The sequence below is a fragment of the Mytilus californianus genome, unplaced genomic scaffold (assembly GCF_021869535.1).
Source record: "Mytilus californianus isolate M0D057914Y unplaced genomic scaffold, xbMytCali1.0.p SCAF_14, whole genome shotgun sequence".
In the NCBI taxonomy this organism is placed as follows: Eukaryota; Metazoa; Mollusca; class Bivalvia; order Mytilida; family Mytilidae; genus Mytilus; species Mytilus californianus.
In genome coordinates, this window is record NW_026262626.1 from 14,383,770 (window position 1) to 14,406,660 (window position 22,891).

Here is a 22,891-nt window from a genome sequence, read left to right on the forward strand (position 1 = left end):
TCAAAGTGAGATATACGAATATCAACAGTATTCATAATTTTATTCAAACAACTGTCTAGAGATTTTTTATCAGATTTTTCACGTTTACACCCATTTTTACAGTAGGCAAACAGAGCATCTTTAATGACCTGACGACACTGTTTCCAATCTATAATAGATGGAGGACGATATTTAGGTCCGTTCTTAAGAAAAGTTTTGACCTTACGGTCTTCAACGATGTTGAGGTATTCTGTAATGACATGACCATAGGGAACATATCTAAAACTAGATGGTTCACAGTCTCAAGTGGAAAGAGCATTGTTTTCTATATTGACGTCTGATGTTACTGACGTATAATTAAAAATCAAACTTCCGCTGGTTTTTTTGTACGAATACGAAATAATAGGTGGTTCTGTATTATCAAAATATGGAGGTATTTGGCTATGGATGGTAGAGTAATTGAATATACTAGATACGTTAATAAAATTAATACCTCTATTTATATATTTTAATTTAAGAAAATGCCGTTTATGATTTTCAGGTTTATCGATACTAGTAAACAGCCTGTGGTGACAAAAGGCTGTAATAATACGGGTGTATTCAAAGCATGAATATAGTTTTATACGAAAAGTATATGACATCGATAACACAAATTGAAATACACTGACTAATGAATAAAAGGATCTAAGGTGCGTCTATAACCTATCAATATAGTTTAACTAAATGAAACATCTATGCCCTTTAACAAAATATTACACTAGCTTGAATAGTAAAAGATGTCTTTGATATTTCTCTTATCGAAAAATATTGAACCTCAGTTTCAAATTGTCGAAATAATGGCATTTAAAATATTTATTATGTGCGTAATGAATGTTTAAATTGATGGATAACATATTGACAGTACACTGTTTTTTAACACCACTCTTTAACGAATGTGTCATCACTATTTCTATTACGAAACTGTGATACATATTTCCAATCGAAATGATGAAATATTTAAGCCTCTTTCGATTCGACCAGAGATTGAATATACGTGCAATGTCCCATTCAAATCTCTATATCTCTCTCGATCGACCGATCTCTGTCTGTCTCTCTCTCTCTCTCTCTCTCTCTCTCTCTCTCTCTCTCTCTCTCTCTCTCTCTCTTCTCTCTCTCGATCAATATAGATATATGATTCATTTGTTGGGTGAAAAAACATTTGTATCGATGTTTTATAACTTTGGGAATGCCTTGTGTTTGCCAAGAATAAAAAGTCCATTTCGCTTCTTCCTGACGAAATACCAAGTGTTACGCGGAAGGGTTCACTAGTGCAGCAGGTACTACCAACATTTCCTGAGCACCTGAGTTAGCCTCTTCTTTTTGGTGAGAATGCTTTTGCTAAGAAAAATCGAAATGTATGTAGACTAGTGGTGTCCTTCTATGTTTTTGGTTGCTATAAACAGTTTCGTATAAAAACTTAGGGGTTATTCCCCGACTAAAAATAACCATGGAGGGAAATCACTTTTTATTCATATAATTGGTGAAAAAGTATCATGTTTTTTGTATTTGATTGTATAAATTAGTTAATTAGCTTTCAATTTAAACAGGTTGAATGATTAAAATAATTTTAAAAATTAGATTAAATATACATGTTTTGAGGGGAGACAACACTGTAAACATCCTGTTTTTTTTTGGTAGTGAAAATTGAAAACTTATTTGCAGCCACTGTAGCTCTTTTCGAAGCAGGAAACCGTACCCTGAAACATGATTTTTTATTAAAGGCCAGGTAAAAACCTATGCTTTTCATACAGTTTTGATTATGGGAAATGTGCCTGTATCATGTTTACATGGGTATGCACATGAGCTGATTTCAGGTTTTTTATGTTCAGATTAGGCAACTTTTTCACCATTTTCTCTGGATAGAACTTTTTTACTATACTAAAGGTACACTATATTTTTATTTTAATATAAACTAGAGAAAATTCTGATTCCAGTGATATCTAGTTTTATACAAGTATCTTTATTAACCATTCCACCACTAAGGGTCACTTAGGCATGGTCCCTTAAAATATGACGTCATAGAAAAAAACTGTTGTTTGCACCCTTAAAGGGTCAAACATATAATATAGTGAGGTTTTAGCATAGAAATGTGTTAGTGAATGGAGTAAAACAATTCTGAAAAATATCAAATGGCATGCATACATTAATTTAAAAGCATCAGTTTGGTATATTTAATGCAAATATTACAGATTTGTACATAGCAACCAGATATAAGAAAACCAGACTGTGCAAATTTTGAAGTTTTTAACATCTTTTTGCGACGTCATAATATTTTTATTCATTCTCTCATATATTTGGAACCAAAAGTTGCACATGAAAAGTGTAGATTTTTTCTACTTTGACCTTTACTACTGATCAGTGTAACATACATTTTTATTCATTATATTATATATTTGGTACTTTTTATAGTCAAATAGCTACAAGTGCCGTGCCTAAGAAATACTCTATTTCAATTTTTTTCTCAACTCAGCTACACCTTAGTTCATATAATACTAGGCACAAAATCTTTATAAAGTAACTTTATTTATGTTTATTACATAGTTTTTATTCTATTTATTCAAAAGAAACCCAATTTTATGATTTTTTTTCTATGTATAATTGATGAAAATGTGATACAGGAAATGTTTGGAATATGCCAGTTTAACTATTTGCCACTGGCCAATATGCAAATACTACGCGACATAAAAAATGAGCTGTAGTTTCACTATCGATGGTCGCAATTCTTAAAGTAAGACATCATTTTAATCGATATTATGTACAGATTCAGAAAAGTAGAGAATTTTTTATATACCGCATACAAAGTTTTGCTTAAGGGTGCTATAAACAGTTTCGTATAAAAAACTAGGGGTTATTCCCCGACTAAAAATAACCATGGAGGGAAATCCCTTTTTATTCATATAATTGGTGAAAAAGAATCATGTTTTCTATTCAAGGCCAGGTAAAAACCTATGAATTTCATACAGTTTTGATTATGGGAAATGTGCCTGTATCATGTTTACATGGGTATGCACATGAGCTGATTTCAGGTTTTTTATGTTCCGATTAGGCAACTTTTTCACCATTTTCTCTGGATAGAACGTTTTTACTATACTAAAAGTACACTATATTTTTATTTCAATATGAACTAGAGAAAATTCTGATTCCAGTGATATCTAGTTTTATACATGTATCTTTATTAACCATTCCACCACTAAGGGTCACTTAGGCATGGTCTCTTAAAATATGACGTCATAGAAAAAACCTTTGCACCCTTTGTATATTGTCACTCAACTTCATAGATAAACAGCATTACTCATTTACTCTTATTGTTGCGCTATATCAGTTTACTGTTGTATGACTCGACCTCGTCATATACTATTTTGATCTATATAATACCATTAATTGTGCATGTTCCACTTGATATGTCGTAAAAATTGGGATGTGGTATAATTGAAAATGAGACAGCTATCCACCACAGTTCAAATGACGTGGATGTAAGCAATTATAGGCAAGCGTACGGCCTTCAACAATGAATTTAATTGAGAAAAGTAACGGCCTAATTTATAACAAAACCATTTACGAAAAACAAATAAAAACCAACGACACCCGCTGAATTGCAGGTGCCTAACTTGGAACAGGCACATATAGAATAAGGCGGGGTTAAACATGTTTGAAGGCGCCAACCCTTCAACACAAAAACAAACAACAAAACAATAAACAAAAAACAAATATGATAAACAGCAATAAACAACAACCACTCAATTACGGACTCCTTTTTTAGGACAGGCATATATAGAATGTGACGGTGTTAAACATGTTTGAAGGAGCCAATCCTCCCCTTAACCTGGGACAGTGGTGTTACGTTGCAATATGAGAACAAACTATAAAACTCAATTAAAAAGGGCTTATTCGTCAGATCGATAAAACAAAAACAAAGATCTAACAAAAACACAGATCAGACGTGGCAACACAGCCCATTACTCCGACATCCCACTATTTTGACAGCCCATTATTCCGACATCCCATTATTCCGACAGCTCATTATTCCGACAATGCATCTGTCATAAGTGTATGGGTAAATTTTCTCTAAAAGACCAACTCCGTTCTCGATAATATTTGTGGTTGTCCGCTTAGATTCCGAGTATTCTTCTCATGCGAGATATTTTTCTCAGTGCCTTAGAGTTTGTAACTGATGCGTCATTATCCTCGTCCCCCATTTCGTTTTACAGGTCTGTGTATTTTATTTGTCTTTATATTTAGGCGTTTGTGTGTCCATTGTCATTGTGCGGTGTGCTAGTCCCCGGTTTTGTTTTTGTTTCATGATTTACCTTCTTGTTACTAGATTAAATAAATATATCATAGTTGGATAACCCTACCCAACTTCTTTGGTCATAACACTTTCAACCCCTTGTACCACTCAACTAAGTTTTATCTAATTTTGTTGCGGAAAATGGCGACAAATAAAGCGTCAATCAAAAATGAGGAAAATCACGAGACAAATACAAACCTAGGGCCAAGAAAAAAAGGACGGTAAAAACGTTTAATATTTACTCCGTTCTCAATGATTCTAGTTCCATTTCAAACACAAATGTAGAAGCTGGCCATGGGGAGTTGTCGAGGAACAACACGATACAGGCAAACAATTGCATGTACAACACGTTACAGGGATAGCAAATAGTCCCTTGTGCGAGAGGGTCCTGATGACGTGAGTGTTAAAAACAAGATATTTTAGCCAAACATGTGGATGGAAAATAACAAACACAAGCACAAGTAAAACATAAAAGAGCTTGATGTGTTCTGTAGTTTTCTATAGGCCCTTTACCATCTTTGTAAATGTTTCATACAATATTCATGACTCGCATGTCACGAGTTTCTGCTTCCTCTGGAAATTTCAGGGCTGTAGATCTATTATAAAGTTACAGAGCCGCTCTATTTTTCCTAGAATAGATTGTATGCAGTGATCCCCTGATTATGCAAATTTTATGGCTATGTGCAATAGATGGAAATCTTAGAAATGTTTTTTGGTGGACTACATGTGATTTCTGAAAAAACACAGAAAATTGTAAGTTGTACAACATCTCTACCAATCAGCTTAAATCATAATAATCGTCCGAAATTCGTCTTTCTCGTGGCATTTCCTTCCAGTTATCCCGATTGTGAAGGATGGCACATGTAACTCGCGAGGCCGAGGTGGACACATTCTTATCTACAATGGTTTTACGTAACAGAAAAACAAAACCAGATTTGAGAGCCTCCTTATGGGGTTTTTGATTATATGATTACTTGGCCGTTTTTATAGTGATTATTTGATTACCAGACTAAATATTTCATGATTATTTGATTATTTGATAATCTAGGACTTTATTTTTGATTATTTGATTATCTTGTTTAAAAAAATAATAAATGATTATGCGATTATATTGGCAAAACATTTGTGATTATGTGATTACTTGGACACCCCCATGAAGGGCCTAACTTGATAAACTGCAATGGAGATGCTGACGTCCTGCATGTAGAAACCCTTTTAGAACAAATGTTTTCAATTTCGATGAGGAGGAACCAAATATAAATGTAGTATATGTGAGTGTTATCGAATTAAACTTCACATCAACCAATATGTCTATGTTTTCCAAATTTTTTGCTATAAATACTTTCTTTTGTTAGTATATGTTCGCATTTTGTAATTGATTGATTGTTGGTTGCTTAACATCTTAGTCCGATTATTTAAGATTTCGATTGACGAAACTGATATAAAGCGCCCAGAAATACTACAATCCACCAGAGTTAGCCTACTCTCTATTTACATCTGGCAATTATTGACCTCGACTTTTTTTACCGTCGATAAAACACGTGCGGGCCAGTTACGGGATTGTTCCCGCCTGAAACATTGTTCGTGCCTGACATGAGCGTGTTTTATCGACGGTAAAAATAAAACAGTTCATTGCTAGACGATTCGAAAGCGCATGGTTATTTTGGGGTGATTGTATCTGACAGTCAGGGGAATTACTGAAATAAGTGATTTATAAATCACTTATTTAAGTAGCAAATTAGAAATTCTGTGATTTTTTAGTTTTACCAAAATTTTAAAGATACAGGTTTCGATTTTATCTTTAGTTATTATTAGTAAAATTGAAAAAAATGAACCTTTTGCTTCTTTTAAGTAGCAAGGTTTATGCCTATGATGCAAATATTCAGCTGTAAATTCTACATTTGTTGAAAAAAATGCTGTAATGAAGGCTTTACATAATGAACTAATACTTTCTCAACAGACTTTTCCCAGCAGTGGGAGCATTTATCAAGTAAAATTAAAGGTTTCATCTTACAGATTATGTAATAAAATTTTACTGTTCGGTATCAAAATTTCACTGTTCGGGGTGTTGAAATTAGTGGGGGTAATTACAATAATAATACTTAAAGAAGTGATTTTTTGGAAGAAAATAGAGGTATGATACTTAAGCAAGTGATTTTCAGATTCAGTAAAAGGTCATCACCAGACATGACCGGTCATCCTATAAATACAGATGTTGGTTCTGATAATTTTAGCAACATAATTAGTCCCTGGATCATTATTATTGTATATTTAAAGCAACAATAAAATTAAATCACTAGTTGAGTGAAATATTTGTACTACTTAAATAGGTGATTATTTAAGAAAGACAACTCTTACTTCCAACATTTCAACCCAAACACGTCACTTTTGGCTTAAGTACCAGCAACGGAAACATGTAAACGTAATATCTAATTTTTTTTTGGCATTTCATATAGAAACAAATAATTTTGGAAATATGAAAAAGAAATGACATGGAGATTTGGCTTGAGGAGTTCTATAAATCAATCGATAAGAAATACCAAAAAAAAAACAACACTCAGAGCTCACTACACGATCTTCAATGAAGCAGAAACTACACGCCAACAGACAGTCAGATGGCCACAAGCACAATTAGAGCAATCAAATTCAAGGGGACAGCAACATGTCAAAATATCTAATTTAGAACTTATAAGTAAAACGAGACAAGGACACATCAATGTCAAAAAAAATTTATTTGAAGTCTTCTTTAGAAATACTCTAGTTAAAATATATAAAACGAAAAAAAAATACATAAATATATTTCATAATCGTATAACCAGATCATTAACCAACATTCAATCAACATTGAAGTCTATCATAGACACAGATATATTTTTGTAAATTAATTCAGAATTGTAAGACAAATGTTCTCACCGATTCATTAATGTTGTTCAAGTCAGTAAGATTAAGACGTGTGAAGCGATGTCCAGGGGCGGATCCAGGATTTTAGGTTAGGGGGCGAAAACTTCAATTTTCTCCGAGCAGAGCGAGGCGAAAATTTTTTTGAGGTAAAATTATCGAACTATTCTTTATTAAGCTGAGAACAACCCATGCTTTGTAAATCTTAGGGAGGGGGGCACGCCCGCCACGCCCCTGCCTGAATCCGCCCCTGATGTCCTATATTAGTTGAGGTTATTCCGAACATGCATTCAATGCGGTCCGAAAAGTAAAATCATCCAACCCATTAGTCCAATTATCGGGCTTTTAAATTTATAATAAATGTATTAAAAGATAAGGATTTTCATATTTTAAATGGAAATTATGCATATTAATAACATATACGTTACAATACAGACAGACATAATTTTTTTACCCTGGTATCGCGCAATAAGTATTTCTAAGTGTCGGACTAAAGGGTTGTCGGATTATTGGGCTGTCGGAAAAATGGGTTGTCGGATTATTGGACTGTCGGATTATTGGGTTGTCGGACTAATGGGCCGTCGTACTATTGAGCTGTCGGACTAATGGGCTGTCGGAATTATGGCGTGTAACTACCGATATTCAGTCGGAAATATCGGGATTCTACTCCATTCTAACATTTATAAATACGAAGGAGCTACCGAATTAAATATACAGTCTTCAATATATATATTGCGTAACAATATTAAAAGAAACTATATTTTTCATTTGGTTATAGAAGAATATTATAACAGGTATCATTTTTGTAAATTTATAAAAACGAAACACATGTTAAAACAAAACATGTATACAATACAGTTGCCAATTATGTCTCTTAGACTTATGAAACAAGTATATGTGTTTATTTAATTATTCATCAATTATTTTTTTTATTTCGATTTCCTTTTATTGACTCTTTGCTTGCCAGAAGGAAGCAATCCGTATATTATTTTGATGCACTGAACACTACTGGACAACAATTCTATCGATGAACTGACATGATCTAAAACGTACTTACTTCTACTAATTCGAACGCAAAGCGTTTTTTCTTAATTACCTGAACCAGTACTGATCGATACTTAATCGCTCGAGGTAATCAGTGTACTGAACATGTACTTGACAACTGAAAAAGGTCTTGACACATTTCCTTGCGGTAAATTGAGGCATTTAAGTGTTGTTCAGTTTAAAATGACCGTTTCAGTAGAAAAACAGTTACTAGTGCAAATACCATAGCTCGGGTGTCTTCTACCATCTCGGATTGTAAAATAGAAGAAAACAAATGGTCTATCATTTCTATAACTTCAAGGAATAGTGATATAAGGGGAGATAACTCAGATAGTATAACTTTTATACTGGAATGTGGTATGCATAAATCTATTTTGTTTTGAAGCAAGTAACGAATCCCTTGACCCTTTTTCTTTTTCTTTTTCAAAAGACCATCATAACTGATATCTTCTCATGTTTTATCTTAAAAGTCTGTCGTATAGTTTTTGTATCACACAACATTGTATTTTACATGAACAACCTATACAAAATCTGATAGTTGTGCACAACCTGTAGCTTTAACAAACCCCATGACACATACTTTGTATTATATATTTGAAAACAGCCAAGAAATATACTACATTTTGGCAAATTATTAAACATTTGTATCGATTTTAATTTAGACCTCCTATCTACCTTGAACAGACACATCTAGCATGTCTTGGTAATTAAGATTATCTTTATGTTACCTAATATTTGTTCGATCGGAATTAAGACCTACTTGACCGACCATTAAAAAATGAAAACACATTAGTGGTTGAAACTGACGGGTATTGCACAGCATAAGTACAAAATATTGAGTATCCTAGACATGATACCAAATATCGATATGTTTGGCGTTTTTATAGTTTTGAGTTTTTTTTTTACTTAGTAAAGAAATGTGTACTTAACAGTTAAAAAGTAACGGACTTTCTTCAGATTCTTGTAATTAAATGAGGTAAGTCATTCATAATGAACAATAATCTAATTATCAGTTATGTGAATGAACAGTTTGATTCAAGAAACGTATTCCGAGTATCTAAGACTGATATTTAATACAAGTAAAACATCTTTTGAAGTATAAACCAGAGTAACAGTACAACCTGTGACATACTCTGACAAATGGTCACCATCTGCTATGTTCAACATCAAATGGTAACCATTTATTGGGGGTTATACAAACTTGGATGTTAGCCATGTATTGGGGTCATTTACCATGGGCTGGTGGTCAATCTAATTAGGTTACATGGAGAGATGCACTGATTTTATCTATTGATTAAAAAAAGTGTGTAAATGACATCCTGCATCAAAACTTGTTCAATAAGTTTTGTTTAAAGATTGAAATAAATTTTGTTATTTTTTTTAAATGTTAAACAACTTGTATACTAACATTATTCTAAAAATATGATGATCATTGAATAACATACATTTAAATTATCTGTCAATATACATGTAGCTCATTTAAAGTTTTTATCTGACTGGCTTCATGGAGTTATATATAGAAATAGAGCTAAACAGACAGAAAACCACAAAGCAGAAAAGACATGAAGTCAAAGATAAGTTATTGACTTGCATTTGAAAACAAAACAGAGAATTCTTAAAATAATATATATTTTTTTTTAATTACTGTACAACATGAACATTGTAGTCACTTGTTCATTTGCATTATAAAATGAATCATTATCAACTTCTAATCATACAAATAATATGTTTATAGGAATCATGAAGCCAACAATTTAACAAGCCTGTTTTCTTAACAATAAAATGATCATTATCAATCAGTGTACAATAAATTAAATAGATTTTCATTAGAAAGTTGTACAACGTATTATTATTCAGGAAAACTACAAATATGATTTTGGAAAAATAATTTTGTTTATCATTTTTTTTTTTCAAATCTCAAAACAAATGTTGAGCCTGAAGCATCACTGAAGAGAGTGCAATTTTTCACATGCCCATCTAGTGTGGATAAGTTAGTATCATACTTTTTGTTCAGTAAAGTTCTGTTCAACATTCAGAATATACTAGTATATCATGAAAATTTGATAAATCTTCGTGAAAAATTTCCTGATCTCTGAATAAAGTCAATCTTATGAAAAGAAATAATTTAAAAAAAATTGTCTTGCTTATTGAAACACATGTAAACTAATCAAATACGTCATTTTCAGTTTGGCTAATTTCTGTAAGTTAACAGCCAAAATTTTCTCAAGGAAAAACAAAGTACATTTCTATAAGATGTGACATTTTTATGGACTATTGAATTAAATATTGTTTGTTCTGTGTATTTAATTATCCTCATTTGCTATCAATGGTGTTCTGATTATAAACTAAATATCAGCTGTTCTCCTCTTTGCCCAATTTTTTTCTGATTTTCGTCCTTTTAATAATTTATAATAATAAGGATTATTAAATTATTGCTTAATAAAATTATTTGATTATCATGAATTGTATATCAAGCAATTTTTATTCAAAAAATTTATTATTATATAAATGGTTATATTATCTGATAAAACATACATGTGCAAGGTATAAAATACAAAAATCTTAAGACTGAATTCCGAATTCTGAAAATATAAATCCTTTACTCAAAGAAGCATTTTCATTGTCAAAACTGCTGAACTCGCATGGTACATATTCTTGGTATACATATACCAAGAATATTTCACCCAACCCAGGCCTTTTAGATAAAGTTATTAGTTCTATGTAAATGCCTTATCCAAAGCATACGTCTTCTTGTTGTAAGTGTACGTTAGATCTACTCTTAGTTCATATTTTCCGTTAGTCGTAATAATGTTTAAATATTTGTTATCTGTAATGAAATATGACATTGGTGTGCTTTTAGTTTACATTTGCCAATCAATTAATGCATAATGTATATTTTAAATAACGCATTACACACGTCCACTTCCCCCAAATGCGACCTAACCAATTAGACACATCATCGGGTTTGTACTTACATGAGCAACACGACAAGTGCCACACGTAGAGCAGGATCTGCTTACCATTCCAGAGCACCTGAGATCACCCCCAGTTTTGGTAGAGTTCGTGTTGCTCGGTCTTTGGTTTTCTATATTGTTTTGTGTACTATTCTTATGCGACAAAACTTTAAAGGATCAAAAGTATCGGTTCATCGAAACGCATTGTATTTTAGATTTTTATCTACTGCTTTTCCGCATAACTGATTTTGAAGCTATTTAGTCGGCCCGTAACCAAACACAATGAGAGTTGATATATTGGTTCAATTTTTAACGGTACCATATTCGATGGAACTTTGAATAATGTAAGGTACCATATAGGTTCAAGAAAACGTATTGCATAATTCAAGTGATGAGATAATGTTTTCGCTTAATACATACGTTGTATTCGGAACAAAAATGATCCAAATATTAAGAATGTATAGAGAAGCATATATAGACTAGAAAAACGGCTGCGCGTCTCCTATACTAAAACATCGACCAACGTTTTATCAAGCTAGGTAGCGCGTGTTTTTGTATTTTAGTGAAAGAGAGGCAAACGATACCAAAAGGGACATTCAAACTCATAGGTGTAAATTAAACTGACAACGCCATGGCTAAAAAGAAAAAGACCAACAGATAACATGAAAAAAATATCGCAAACAAATTTCAATTTACAAAAAATACAGCTTTTTGATTGTAAAATTAATATCCTCCAGCTAAACATTTCTTAAGCTACCTTTTTCGTTGTAGACTACACGTCATTCAAGAAAGAGTCAAATAAACGAGTGATTTTGTTGTTGCAAGAAATAAATGAGATAGTGTAAATTCTGATTATTAGCCTACCGATACAAATGAGATATATTAATGAAGTTTATTTTTTGGCATATCTATTTATTTAAAGGTTTTGTTGGTTTTTAACGGTTCCTCTTTCTTTCCAGATTGTAAACGTCTCGTTGTCAGTGCATTTAAGTGTCGATAAAAATGAAAAAAAAAAAAAACGCAACTTGTGATTCAAATATAGGTTATTAAATTAGTAGTTCGTTTAGTGCATTTGTTGGGAAAACCTACGAACAAAAATATATGTTAAAAGAAACTAACCGATCACTCTTAAAACAATGTGAAAGGAAAAGATATGAAACGAAAATCACAGGTATCCATATTGTCATGACAAAATTATCTAAAATGATACTTACCAAGCCAGTATTCTTTTTGTGGATCACCAAAACCTTTCCTGAATTCAATCCAGTTTCTGTCGAAGTCTGTTGTTCCGTCTATTCCTCTTTGAATTACCTAAAACAATGTGAATGAAATAAAATATAATGTGTATTTCAATTAAACGGAAGTTTTATCAAAGCTTTATTATACAAGGAACATTTAATTACTGAAAGATTCTGTTTCAATCAAATGACCACTACATTAATGAATTACATGTGATTGAAAATGAATATTTTCAAATTTCTTATTGCAAATAATAAACATTCAATGTTATCATTGCATGCATTGTGTGTACAGTTCACACTATGGTCAAGAACAACATGACATTACATTAAAGTTCCTACAAAATGAAGAGTTACGTCAGTATGATTGCTATTAAGAAATTATATTTGAGTATGATGTCTTCCTGCGTAGGATTTATATCATGTATGATAGATCTCTGTTAAACTAGTTTGTTTCTGATTCGTTTATCTAACGATAACCACAAAACAATTTTGCGTGAATCTAGGGACAAATTGAGTAAAGTACCGAACCATTTCTGATAAATTACACATATTCAAACAGACGGAATTATTGCGTTCAGTTCAACGATACAGCTATACTAATTAGTATACTTATTATCAATATATATTCGAATTAGTTAATGGCTGTCGAACTTAAAATATTAAAAGAGTGTAATGTAGAGTAGAGAAAAACAGTGATAATCATATTATTATCTTAATTTTACTTTTAACAAAATCTTTAGGGTTGTTAGTTGTCGGGAACATTTTTCAAATTTTTAGCATGATATATATAGATTTTTGTTAACTGAATGATAAGAAGCAGGATAAATGTTTAATGTAAATATTTGAAATGCACTAAGTGCATTTAACATAATGATTTATATTGTGATGTTATGGATTTTTTGGTTTCACTGGTGGTGGCTGCTGTCGTGTGCTTTTCGAGACATTGACTAGATGATATATTGACATCGACATTTTTTCCTTCAATTTTCATTACTTTTGAAGTTTCGATACGCATAGTTTGGTTCTGATTTTACTTGCCCATTTGCTTCATTTCAATCACTTCAGGCTGAGTTGTACCTATTCTTTGTAAATAATTGTCATGCAATCAATTCAAATGATTCATTATTTTGTATTGTATATATTTTAATAACAGATACTTAGAACCCTCCAAATTATCAAAAATGTCAGATTTATAAAAAAGCACATCAGACTTGCGTTTCGTCTAAATATTGCTCATCAGTGGCGGTCGAATGATAAAAAAAGCTTTAAAACGAAATCAATTACGAAACTGACGAGTATTGCAAACTAAAAATGTTATGGTTTAATCAACATTAAATTGACCGTACTCATGATATGTTATGTTCAATCAGGAGTACCTACTATTTGGCTGGTGACTAAACTGCTACCAGCAGTGACATGGAAAAGGTGAGTTTTAAAATTAAATTCGTGAAGCGCGTGCATCGTTTACAATAATAAATAGTATATTGAAATTTACTGCACTTGTAATTTCTTCCATCTTGAAGTTAAACCATTAAAATCATAATATATTTACATTGACTGCACATGGGATATCTTACAACTTGACGTTATAATAAGAAAACATACGGTCCATCCTCCTCCGTCAGAAGACATATCGCAGTCAACCTGGATTCCTTTGAAATCCTCAGGATATATAGTATATACTCCACTTTGTTTGTTTCTTCTCCTCATATAGCTGCAGTCTTTGTACCGTAGGGGAGCATATGTATCTACAAATGAATATTGGTTTTTTAACATACATCTTAATACGTTTCTAAAATTAGGAATGCAGTTATTGCAGTTATTAAAGAGAAAATAATACATCAAACTGTATTCCAAAGATGTTAAATGTTTACACATCATCAGGGATTGTATATAAATATTCTTGCATCATAGTTATCAGTAAATCATATTAGTTCTTTTAGGGTCAAATAGCTGTATGAATAATAAAGGTCACAAAAATATAGCTAACAAATTATAGACTACATTGTGAAAGTACTTCAACGATTTTACATTTATGTTTGCAAAATAAGGATATGGTGTATGTGTAAGAAATATTATCTGCTAAAGATTTGCGTCACTACAACCCAAATATCAGTGTAGGTGCCTAATCGAATTTGATACACCATATGTCCATTTCGATTTTTTTTAACCCCAATGATTGAAAATTTGACAATATCAACAATAACAAGAAAAGTCACAAAGTATCACCAACATTAAGGCGTCTGAGCCAACTCAAAAACAATTGCAATTCGTTTATATAAACCTATGACATTTGACAGTTTCGTTTAACCTTTGGTATCATTATCATATTGTAAATAAGTAATTTACCAGAACTAATTTTATGGTATGGTTTAATATATGTTTTCTAGTCTACTGGTAGAGATTAGATGAAACTAAAGAAATGCAAAATAATTAAAAAACGCAAATTATTCATTTACCTGTCCTATATTAAGAAAATCGACTGTGTTTTTTTTTCTGCGACATATCTAGATATGACCTATAGCTGCCACTGGACATTAAGCAATCAACAATCCAGAGTTAATTTATGTGTTGCAAATTAATTCGCAATCATGCTAAATATTAACAACTCGCGTTGAACAAACTAATGCTAATAAATCACCACGTAATCAATAGTTGAAGCACTGGGAAAACGTTTTTGATTTTTTTCAGTGTGACTTACCTTAATTTGAAATTTAAAACAGTAATAATCATATTGATAAAAAAATAGAATAAAACCACTACAAGTAAAAATAAATGTTTGTTTTGCCATTCTTTTTCTTATTTGGTGTATGTTTATATGACAACAGAAGTTAGTGATTTCATCTTTCACTGTTGATAGTGTACCATGTCTTAGACATTTGTCATTACGTATCATTACGCCTTTTCTCCTGATGTTCTCCGATCTTTGTTTTAGAACCCTGCAACCAAAACCCGACGTTTTCAATTGTGCAACATCATTGAATCGTCGTACACGTTGTTGACGTCACTGAGGACATATTATCGCTAAACATTTTGAGACGTTCTGGCATTTTAACCCTTTCAGTGCCAGGAAATATTCCGCAATTTTCCGTTTACTGCCAAGCTTTTTTTCCTAAAGTACACAAGAATATTTGTCGTCAGTGACGTTGATAATAACGTCGCGTCATAAGATTTTGCGTAAAAGGATACGACGTCCCTTGGTTATCGAACGGCAATTTTGAGAAGTCTTCCAATAATTGCTTAAATTTTTTAAAACATTATACCGTATTTCTGGTAATGGTTTTCATTGTACTATACGTCATATGTTTTGTTTCCAAATATGAGTTTATTATGAAAGTTTAAGGATTTTGCTTTATAGATTCTTGTTCTTTCAGGTACTTTTAGTATTTCCACGGATCGATATTAAAAGTGGTTGATTGAGATCTGTCATGAAATAAAGTCTGTTATTATAAAGAACGTCAGGAGAAAGAAACCTTGCCATTGGTTGTTGTATTTGAAATTGTATCTTATAGGTAGTGCATTTTTGGAATTTGGTACAAAACTTCTCAAATGTCTGAATTTATTTACAAATTTTGTTTTTTTTTTGTAGACCGTATGCTGATTTCAAGATATATGTTTGTGTTGTTTTGCGGCTTTCTAATTGAAAAGTACTTCGCTCCTCCTGGTTTTAAATCATTTTAAAATTCTGAATAGTTAAAGTATTTACAATGTTAAAGTAGTAAAAAAACGTATTTAAATGGTACTTTTTATTACCGTAATACGAAATAAGAATACAATTAATTCGTCGATAATATGAACATCGGATATTTAAAAATAAAGTAAACATAGAAGAGTTTTTAAAAGTTTATAGTGAAGCTTTTACTGAGAATTTCCATTTCATTTACGTGTATGCTTTTCAAGAAACATATCACAAGGCCTCGTCTTTAGCAGTCCGGTGCGTCTGGTGAAGTGTCGGGAGGGTAAACTTCATTCGGTTTAATAAATTGAAATGCCAAATATGTGACGTACCAAACACTACGCTAAATTTGAACTCGTACGTTTTCTTTTAAGTTGAAAAAAAATGTATATCAAAATGGTCCAAGTCATATTGCGCTCAAAGAAACAATGAAGACACATTTTTCTTAAGGATGCGATAGTTGAAATTAACATTACGACAGATGTAACGTCGCTGATCCTACAGAGCTGCTTCCTAATGTTTTACCGCAGATATAGCATGTATAATATTTTATTCCAAAGTATAATAATGTTATTAAAGCTTATTTGAAATTAAAACCTTTGAATACTATGATAAAGCATTGTTTATAAAACTCAAATTATTTAGATAAACAAATGGCGAAGACATATTTAGCGTCGTTACGTTAACCTCGGAATGTCAGACGGATATTACCAAGATCTGCGTCTGACTTTATAAGATTATTCCCTTAAATGATCAAAATTTTCTTTCTGAGAAAATTGTGTCCGGGACAATTTTTTTGTTTTGTTTTTTGAACATCATATGACCATGTTATGATGCAGAACAGGATGTTCAATCTTGTGACAGTGTGTCCTTCTATATAAACAGAAACAAGGTCACACAAATATGAAGGTATATTATGACAAGAGTATACAATGTAATAACAACTTCAATTTACAATTTTCAATTGTTTGCCTTTCAAGTGGATGAAAACAAACAACAATTTGAACTAAGTCTAGGAACTATGATTTTGTTTCAGAGAAAATTCTGCTGAGTTAGTTTTGTTTAAGTAAAGAACATTTCAGAAAGGTAATGAACGTCCTGTTTCATCATAGGATCAGAAAGGGTACCTATGGTGTATACCTGTAATACTAGTATCTCTGTCAATTAAAGGTTATCCAAATTCCCATTGGCATGGGCTGGTAATCGATTGCAGAATCAGCGACGTAGTGATAGTACTTTGCTTGCTCCTATGTTTTGTTTTCTCTCTCTCTCTCTCTCTCTCTCTCTCTCTTACTCTCTCTCTCTCTCTCTCTCTCTCTGTGTGTGTGTTCGTTGATTGCCTACGCCTGGTTTCGACAGCACTTATCTTTAAACATTTATTCTCTTTCGATGTTGTTTATGTCGTTTATATTTAACACAATTCTTAATATTTGACTTCCCATTATAAAAGTTAGTTTTGTATCCTCTACTCATTGTTTCTGCAAAGGGAAACAATATCATTCTAGGTACCTTACTCCCTTCTGGTATTGTTTCAAAATTGAAGGTTTGTGTATGTTCTCTTTAAAAAATCTAACGCAGCAGAATTTAGACATAGTTCATTTAATTGTTTAATTTCATTCCTGGAAAAGTAAAAAAAAACAACATTGAATATGTTTTTTTTATACTTTTGCGTCATATTTTGCATCATACTTCTGCGTTTTTAAATATTTGTAAACAGTTACATACATATAGAAGGAGACATTTTGACACCATTTATCATAATGCATTGTATTATATTACCATCAAATATTAGAAAAAATAAAGATTTATCCTGTACATGTATTTATCAGACGGAAAATCCGGAATAATCAAGGACATAATTTACAATAAATAATAATGAAAAGCTTTGTACTTTCTAACTTAACTTTGACTTCAGTAGGTAGAAATATCGAAGGTAAGTTTGACTATATTATTTTCTATTTAACAATGTATTCTATCTATTATTAAATAAAAGTTTCACATTTAAGGTGGCTTTTATAACAAATGAAACAACAGTTTAACGGGAATAATTTTGACGGCAAAACCTTATGAATCTATCATTTAATAGTGTACGATGTAAATCTAAGAAACTACGTCATTAAATTATGCTTTTTCGATGCATGTACAATTGTTGTAATATTTTCAGGTCGTCTATTTAACATGAAACACTTATCAATTGTTGGCGCATCTTTTCTGTTACTTCTGATCTCTTCATCTGGTGAGTAAACGCAATTTTATAAAACAAAATATTTACTAAAAAAATCTATATTCAGTATTATGAACATTAATTAGGTAGAAAGTCAGATAAGATCATACCACAAAATCATGATTTAACTGGGCATTCAAAATATTAGTTTTGGTCTACGAAACAAATAAGACAAACTGAAAATGTAGACGGGAAATCAAAGTCAAAGTCGAAGTCGAAGAACAGACACCACATTACAAAAAGGCAAAAAAATAAATAAATAAATAAACAACAGTTCACACTGATTCAAATTCGAGTTGCATGAAAGAAAGAAAGAAAACCTCTGGTGCTTAAGAAAAGTTAACAATACCTGCTGTATTTGTGAAACCTGGGGTTTTTACTTAAATAAGAAGATGTGGTATGAGTGCCAATGAGACAACTCTCCACAATGTATACAAAATTAACAATTATAGGTCAAAGTACGGCCTATAACACGAAGCCTTGGCTCACACCGAACAGCAAGCTATAAAGGGCCCCAAAATGACTAGTGCAAAACAATTCAAACAGGAAAGCCAACGGTCTAATCTATATTAAAGACGAGAAACGAGAAACACCTATGAACCACACCAACAAACGACAACAACTGAACAACATGCTCCAGACTTATAACAGGTGCATAAAAATGCAGCGGGTTTAAACTTTTTAACAGGCGCCGACCTTCACCCTTACCAGTTTACAACCGTTGTTAGGTCAAAAGCATTGCCAAGAAATTGGTAAATATCTCTTGCTTTAATCTAATGGTTTCTCTGAAATAAACGATTGCTAATTCATAGGTTTTTTTTTCAATATATGACAGAGAAAGAGAGAGTCTTGTCTATTCTTTCACGTTGTTAAACATTAAATGTAAACACGTTTGATATGAATATAACAGTTGTTATCCATTCGTTTGATGTGTGAGCTTGATTTTGCCATTTGATTAGGGAGTTTCCTTTTTGAATTTTCCTCGGAGTTCAGTATTTTTGTGATTTTACTTTTTAACCCCCATGAATGACATTTAGTTCTACTTTATATCTAAAAAAAGTTCAGCATGTTAACACTAAAAAAGAACGAGTTCTTAACATATTCCAACATTTATCAAAGTATCTGACTTCTGAATGACCTTACAATTTACTGGAACATACTACAATCTGTAATCGTCCACAACAAATACGTGGAGTGAACAGATTAAGGTTTTACCGCTACCAAAAAAAAAAAGGAAAAACAATATTTTAAAAAATTTGACTTTTTCCTGAAGCAAATGACCGAATGATGATTGTTAAAAATATACTTTTCAGTTCTGGAAGAACATGGAGTGGAAGGACAACCACCCGTCAGTGTAAAGGTACGCAGTTGTAAAAAACACTGCCGACGACCACCGTCAAATAATCGATGTAGCAATTGTTGTAGTAGGAACAGTAATGGATACGATGTCGGACAGTGCTATTTTAACTCGTGTTATTGTTGGACTTTGGTATAATAATTAATCCCAAATGTCAGTATAAATAAAAAAGTAAGACGTGACATGAAAACATAACATTTAGTTTTACAGATTGAATGCATTTAAATGAGTAATATTATAGAAAAAGACCTGTACCAGGTCTGATCTTGCTGATTGATACAATTAGATGAGTAATCACAGTGTAAATGCATGCAAAAACAACAATTATAACAACAATGACAAAAACAACAGCAACAACAGCAAAAGTTAGGTTCAGTGGTTTCTGGAAACATAAAAGTTTTATGACAAACACGGTTATTACAAAATTCTCAAATGACAAACGTCATGGTTAATAAAAAATTTATGAAAAGACATACACTTTGTTCAGAAGATACACATATACATATTTGTTCTACGATATTCCATAGCGGTCCACCAGGTCATGATGGCTATCATATTAGTTTCTTATTACAGTTAAGTTGAATTATCAGTTGAATTCGATCCGAAAGCCATACAGTATAACCTTTTTAAAAACCTATGTAGGGCATGAGATTACCAGATTATTACACCTGAACGAATATAACCATTTATAAATTCCGAGTATTGAAAGTACTTTTTTTATTGACCTTTATCAGGAAAGCTCAAAGCAAACCTTTAAAAAGCCAAGTAGCCTTAGTTTTTTTAAAACTTCGCAAGAAACAAACGGAGACGTATGTATAGTATGTAATGGATTATGTCAGTATTGAAGCACTTAATAATGAGCTGATGGTTACCTGGGTGTATTACAGTCCACCAACAGTCTTATTGACCCAATGATAGTAAACGATAATAACAATTGCGTTCGTCCAACGCGAATTTCTTGTTTTACCTTAATTAGACCCCCAGAAACCCAAATATGTGAAAGCTAAGAAAGTATAAATATCCAAATATATGATGAGCTATATGACCAAAAGAGAGGCGAAATATACCAAAGGGACTTATAAGGTATATATAATTCATCTAAGGTCACTTTGCATTACAGAGTTTGAACCTTGGTATCTTAATTATTTATTAATTCATTGGTCACGTCTATTTGAATCAACTTAACTCACAAGGAAAGAAAAGGATGTATTTCATTATAATATAACAAGTGGAACCAAATACACAAAAGCGTATCAAACAACAACAAAAACTCATCTTATTTGGATTTATTATGTTTGTGTAGAATAATTCTCTTATGTTGAGGTAGAATAAATGTGTGAGTATGATGTAAATAAAATCTTCTTCAAATTTGTTAAACATTTAGTAGGTAAAACTTCTTTGGAGTTAATAAAATATAGCTAAAGGCCAAAATTACATAAAAAACTTATATAGTCATTAACATGATTTCACAAAATGTTTTTATAAAAGTTAATTTTACAATAATGACTGTTTAACTGACCACTTCATAGTACTGTACTGATTATGTTAAGCTGTATCTTTTGTCCAAAGCAACCAGTAGAAAGTTGGCCACCTCACAAATTGTGTCTGGTGTTATTAGCAATTTCAACAGTTCATCATCGTCAAATTCATGTGTTTGTATATTCAGCTTGCTTTCAACTGTAGAAACAATGTGTGTCTCTCGGCGGAACAGACAGGACACTGAATCAGAAAATGCATGTCGTCCTCAACAGCTCGATTAGTGCATGCTGTGCAGAGTTTTCGGCGGTAGCGACCTATTTATATTTCTATAAGAAATGTTCCACTTCTGAGCTTTAAAATGACAGATCGTTGCTTTGATGACATAGTTTTGTTAATGATTTGTTTCTGACAGTGACTTTCTTTAATTTTGATATATGTCTTTGGCATCCTGTTCACATTATTTTCCATTTCTCCGACCCTATATATGTTAGTTTTTTCTTAACAATGTCTAGAAAAGCTTTCACACCTAGCACAAGTGTACTACTTTCTTGATAGTATTGTAATAGATTACATTTGTTCAAAATTGACTTCTTTCAAATGACCAGCTATTCCTGTGACTATTTTGTTTGTCCCATAAAAACATCTTTTTCGGCAATCGGCTTTCTGGGATTCTTATAATTCTAAACCATAATCGTATCATGGTAATTTGACGTATTAGTTGCACGTCCAACCAACATGTTTCTCCTGTAAGATAGGGTAAGGGTGCCATTTTTTCGACTCCCAAGAATGTTCTTATTGCTCTATATTGTAGTTTGTCAGTAAGATCCATATTTCTATATCCCCACACTTCTGATGCATAGTTTGTAACTGGAACTACAGTATTGAAATAAAGTTTCTCAAATACTGGAAAGCTGAGGCATTTCACACCCAGTGCTCTTCTTCTTGGAGTACTTTAATGCCCTCTTTATAGTTTCCGGATTCACTCACATCAAAGCCTAGATATCGGTATGAGCTACAAAAGACTGAGGTTTTGCTTCCCAAGTTTAAAGATTCTGTCAGTTGCATTTACTGTTTGTTTTCGACAGTGCTGTATTTTGGTTTTGTCATGATTCACATCCAGACGCCACAGATTAGTCCAGTTGTTCAAAGTGTTCAACACTTTTTTTTAGGTCATCTTCAGTTTCTGCAAGAAGGATAATATCATCAGCATACAATAATAAGCTTAACTGTTCATCATTATTAATTTGAATCTCAAGATTTAAACTGTTGATATCATGTGCAAGGTCCTTGGTCAAAACAGCAAATAGCAGAGGCGCTAGGCTATCGCCTTGTCTCACACCACGTTCGACAGAGATCCAGTCTGTAGCTTGTTCATTCATTTTTTCACACAGCTTTTAAGACTTTTGTACATCGATTTTACAACTTTGTAGATTTTTCCTGTAACACCAATACTCAGAAGTTTTGAAAAAATTAGGTCATGGTTAACAGAATCAAAAGCCTTAGCAAAGTCAACAAAGCATAAAAATGTAGGCAAGTTTTTGGCTTTTCTTTTTCGTAAGACTTTATATAGTGTATAAATGTGATCTACACACGAGCGTAGCTTTTTAAACTCATTCTGCTCTTCACAGATAAGTTCGTTATCGTCTAAGTACTCTGTTATTCTTATACATAGAATGCTGTTAAATACCTTTGCCACTGTAGACATGAGACTT

The 22,891-nt window shown here is 32.1% G+C and overlaps 1 long non-coding RNA gene across 1 annotated transcript in view; it reads left to right on the plus strand.

Moving 5' to 3' along the window:
• Positions 1 to 19,673, plus strand: part of LOC127724267 (uncharacterized) — a 39,431-nt gene extending 19,758 nt beyond the window's left edge. Inside the window, exon 3 of the long non-coding RNA XR_007992420.1 lies at positions 19,657 to 19,673. This is a non-coding gene — a long non-coding RNA (uncharacterized LOC127724267). The remainder of the gene's footprint in view (positions 1 to 19,656) is intronic.
• The last annotated feature ends 3,218 nt before the right edge of the window (positions 19,674 to 22,891 follow it).